This window comes from Phalaenopsis equestris, unplaced genomic scaffold (genome assembly GCF_001263595.1).
Source record: "Phalaenopsis equestris unplaced genomic scaffold, ASM126359v1 Scaffold000134, whole genome shotgun sequence".
NCBI classification, from domain to species: Eukaryota; Viridiplantae; Streptophyta; class Magnoliopsida; order Asparagales; family Orchidaceae; genus Phalaenopsis; species Phalaenopsis equestris.
In genome coordinates this window covers 4,483,505-4,489,022 of record NW_018164576.1, presented here as the reverse complement: position 1 = coordinate 4,489,022, position 5,518 = coordinate 4,483,505, and positions in this window count along the sequence as shown.

Sequence of the window (5,518 nt, the reverse complement as noted above, 5' to 3'; positions counted from 1 at the left end):
AAGCTCGAATGGGCACCATAAACAACAAAGACACAACGGACGTACCCCAGGCACCACCTTTTTTGGCCTCCAAATGTTTTTTTTTTAAGTTGTAGAAGAGTTCTCAAGAGTTGCCCAAGTGTCCCTTCAAAAATCGTTTACATTCAATGCATCTGTTGAGAGAACCGACGTGCTCGCCGTCGGCGACCTTGATGGCGCCGTCGGCGGCCTTCTCGAATATTTTATTATGGGCTAATGGACTCTGGGGAAAACCCCGCTGTTGGCGGCGTCAAGCCCGCCGTCGATGGCATCAAGCCCGCCGTCAGCGCCCAAGATCAAATCTTCATATTTTGGTCATTTTTGCTCCAAATTCGCTCCTTTTTTTCCATCTTTCTGCTCCAATAACCATAATTCAACATATCTGCAACAAAACATCAAAAATACATTTCTTTAAAGTACAATATCGTCAAAATTAGTGTAAAATATGTATGAAAATCTCAACATATTTTTCTTTGGTCAAGCTACAAAGCAAATCCTTCTAATCTTCTCCATCTTGCTCAATTTCTCTCCCCTTGTTTTCTCTCCTTCCCAATACTTTATTTCTTGGGTGTGATTAATGAACAAATTTGTGTTCAATGATATGATTAGGCTAAATTGAATTAAGTATTGAATTATGTCGTCATGTTTGGGAGTTAACACCAATAGTGGTTGAATGATGATGATTTGGAGATATTTCTTAAAATTATTGCAAGTTAGAGAGAAATGAAGTGACGAAGCAAAGAGATATAGAGAATGAATGTGGTGTGCGCGCGAGAGAGAGATAGATAGAGAGAGAGAGAGAGAGAGAGAGAGAGAGAGAGAGAGTGATGCATGATTTGAATTTAGGAGCAAAAGAAAATTGAGAAAACATAATACTTGATTTATCTATGTTCTTCCTTTTCCCTTCTTTTCTAAATGAAGTAACAAAGTATACGTCGCTTCTCATAAAAAGTAAAGTTATGGTTAATGAAGTTATGATTTCCATCCTAAGACTTACCTTTTCAATTTATATATTTTGATCCGTGCACTTATGATATAACCTAAAAAAATAAACTCGAGAAAAATTAATTGTGTGAACCCTAAGTTGTCATGCATGAACTATTAAGTAATAAATTGAGCATTATATATCTTCATATTAAAGGGTGTCCAATTGGTATAACCTTACCTAAATGAATTTGGGATTTATCAAAGACCATATAAATTAATAATAATATACATGAAATGTACATGCCTAATAATGCTGCACACAAATCCATAGTCAAAGATTTTACTAAATTAAGAAATAAGCATGTCATCCTTTGTCTTCTTACTATTCTAAATAGTTAGTTAAATGCAACTAAATAGAGTGTGTTCCTTAAGCTTGTAATCATAAGAACTATCATATCCTTCTATAGATCAAGTGAGCTATCAATAAACCTCGTTTCTATATATTCATGACACGTAAATAAAATAGTTAAATATTTAAAGCTTACAATAAGCATGAATAAATTTGTGCCGTATGTATAAAGATTATAATCGTCTCTTGACATTAATAATACTGGATTAAAACTTAAAATGGGCTTAAATTTATTATGATTGAAATAAATTAGGTCTTAAAAAAAATTATAAAAAACTTATTGTAGTGCACTTTGCTCTTATTTTAAATGAGACAAAACTAAATTACTATAATCCAATTACGATTATTATTACTATTATTACAATCATATATATATATATATATATGTGTGTGTGTGTGTGTGTGTGTGTGTGTGTGTGTGTGTGTGTGTGTGTGTGTGTGTGTGTGTGTGTGTGTGTGTGTGTGAAAAGGAAGGGCCAAAAGCTACTATATGTGTCTTCAGCCACAAGTAATGTGCCCAATAATTCGAGTGCCACTTTTTTAAAACCAACTGTGCTAGAGGGCATTCGAACACTTACTTGAGGGGTCTTATACCGTGAATGCCAACAAACCAGATAGCGGCACGCGGGGTTATTTTCTCGTTAGAAAAAACAAAAAAAAAATAAAAATAAAATTATTATTTTGCATGTGAAAATTTTCTATAGTTCTACATTTTTTTGAAACATCTTATTATCATATTTCCATTAGGATTATGGACTTACAAAACTGCAAGTTAAAAAGCCTTTCGAACATATATTAATGAAACCGTCAGCATAATTGGAAAATCTGTCGGGAATATGTATAAAAAAATGATATTTAATCATGCTCCTCAATACTATAAATACAAAAGAATTTTTGTCGTATATTTTAACGTGAATATGTCTCGAAATATGATATTTAATTATACGATCTTCATAAATATGAATACAAAAGAATTTCTGTCGTATAAAAATATAATTTTTTTTGGAAAATTGTAGTTATTTTAGAAGGAGATAAATTATAAATCTCCAATATGAGTGATTGACATGACAGAAGACACATTAGCTACTCACGTAACTGAACCGGACAATCTTACTCCATGTGAACGCTAGCTAGAAACCATAAACTCCATTCAAAAAATTATTGTACTGTAGCTACAACCTAAAAGATATGGCAGCATGCCTCATAATAATACGCCAGATATCCATGTAGGAATGCTAGATTCATCATCATATATATATATATATATATATACTTTGATTGTGTAAGATTGTGTTTTTATTAAAAATAAATCTGATTTTTCATTGTTTATTTTTGAGACATTTACATAAATGCTATGGTGTTCTTATGTATTTACATATCTGATATTAGTTACATTTTTGGCATCACATCGAAGTATCATGTCATTAACTTTTTAAAAGTAATACATGTCTTTGTATGTGTTAAATGTATGTAAAATTTTTTAATATTTTTTATTTTTTTATGTTTTTTATAATATTACGTTGAGTGAAATTAATTGAAATATTTTTAAGTTTGATACAAAATGAGTGAGAGAAATTTAAGAGGATAAATTTATATTTAAATAATTATGAATAAATCTGTGACAATAAAAGGATATAAGAGAATATATATGAAAGTTTTGATGTTAGATGCATAGCCAAGGTTTGGCTCGTTTAAAAATATGATTGTTAGCGTCCGCTCGTGTTTGAATGAGCTTGTGAACACTCTATTCATGTTTAGCTCATTAATTTCTTATTATTCGTGCTCGGCTCAAATTAGTCTTAATATGAGTAAAAAATCAATTTAAATATAAAAATTTTAAATTAATTAAATATTTTAAATTTTGCATGAAAAAGCATTTGCTTAAGTAAAATTTTTAAACGTTTGAGAGAAATAATAGGTTTATTGGTTTACAACATCAAAGCGAATGAACAAGTATTTATAAAAATTGCATTACATCATTAAAAATGATAATTCTTAATTTTTGAAATAAGAGAGAAAATATATAAAATTATAATCTTTGGTCACAACCATAGAAATGTTTTAAAAGCTCTATTCACAAAAGAACAAGTATTATGTAAAAAAAATGTATTAGTTTATTAAAATAAATGACAATTATAAAATTTACACATTCAAAAAATTTACATCTCATAAAAAAAAGATGGAATTTGCAAAAAATTACACCACATCAATTTATTACATATAGCAAAAAATAATGAAAGATAATTGAGCGGTATCATTATATATAATGAAGAAAACGAGCTGCTTCGAAGAGCAAACTCAATGCTCAATGCTTGAATTAAAGGTAATTAAGCTTGAGGTAATTGAGTGTTTGCCACTGGTATTTATGTAAATTTTACAGTATTCCAACAACCAAATGAATTGAAAGCAGTGAATCAATAGGAAAAAGAGAAGGAGAGCTCACAATTTACCTGAAACCAGTGATAATTTAAATCATGATGATTCCACTAAGTTTCACAAAACCACTAAAGAGAAGGAGAAAAGACAATAGTCGCTCTCATGATGATTCCATCCTAAAGATAGAAAAAAAATATATATTTTCTAGCTTAATTGAATCATCTTGTAACTCTGGAATTCATCATAGCTAAAAATATAAATATATAAATCCAAAATTTCAAACCAGCAAAAGATCGACGCAACCAACACATGCCACTTCCAATGATTCCAACTAGCAAACAACAACCAAACCAACAAAAGATCACAAGCCCAACGACCAAAACATGCATATACATTCCAAACCAGCTTTTTGTTTCTACAATATATCCTAAAGAGTAAGTGGTGTTTCATACAAGTCATTCGAATAATCATGATAATGATTGTCTGAGCTTAGATGATTTGCATCAATGCATAAGTTAATGATCACATAGTAGTAGAAAGCAATTAAATAAAATTGAATAGTATGTATGTAAATTTTATAGTATATTCGAACAACCAAATGACTTGAAAACAGTGAATCAATAGCAAAAAGAGAAGGAGAGCTCACAATTTACAAAGGCGGTGATAATTTAAATCATGATGATTCCATCCTATTGATAAAAAAGAATATTTTCTAGCTTGCTTGAATCATCATGTATCTCTGAAATTCATCATAGCTAAACAAAAAATATATAAATCCAAAATTCCAAACCAGCAAAAGAGAAACACAAGCAACACATGCCGCTTCTAATGAATCTAACTAGCCAACAACAGATCCAAACCAGAAAAATACATATAAATCCAGCAAACCAACAAATGATCGCAAGCCCAACGACTAAAATGTGCATATAATTCCAAAATTAAGTTTTGGAACTAAGTGTGGAAGCTCTAATCTAATTAGATGACATATAAGTGTGTTGACTGTCTATGTAAAAAAAGAAAACTTATAGTCATCAAGAACTCTCTCACCGCCATTAAAAGCAGACTTTGAAGCCGCTGTTGTTATTGGAATCGATAAAATATCCTTAGTCATTTAAGATAAACATGAGTATTTAATTTCCACCAGTCAAGAATATCAAATATATAATTATTGGCCAAAAAAGAACCCTTCTCAAGATATCTGCAAATCTGATTTTGATTGTTGAGCGGACCCCGATGATACTGCAAAATCTGTAAATCCAAGCATACAATCAAAATTTTTTGAAAAAGATGGGTCACTTGGGAAGTTCAAAGATCAGCCAACATTTGATGCAATAATGCTTGCAAAATCAATTGTTTATTAATATCAAGAAGATATTAAATCATAAATGGTTATAAATGGGTATTCATGCACGATTATAATTCTGGCAATTATTTCTCTTATTCGATGCTGATCATAACTCTTTGGATCATGCATAATAGGAATCTTTTTAATGCGAAACCGAAATTAGAGATGATAATTGAGAAGAGAGTTTGCATTTAAGAAGCGAAGAAGGGAACAAGAGTTGGCCACGAGAGAAATTAGGTTTAGGGTGAGGCTGCTTGCATCAGTTTCGTTTAAGGTTTTATATGCAATTTTTTTTAACTCTTTTAAATAAAATTTAATAATCAAAATATGTATGTTTTATTTTAATTTTTAAGGTATAATTTTTTTGTTGGATTATTTAAAAACAAGAGAGAACAAATTTTGTTCGTGTGGTTTGTTTGCTTTATATATATATATATATATAT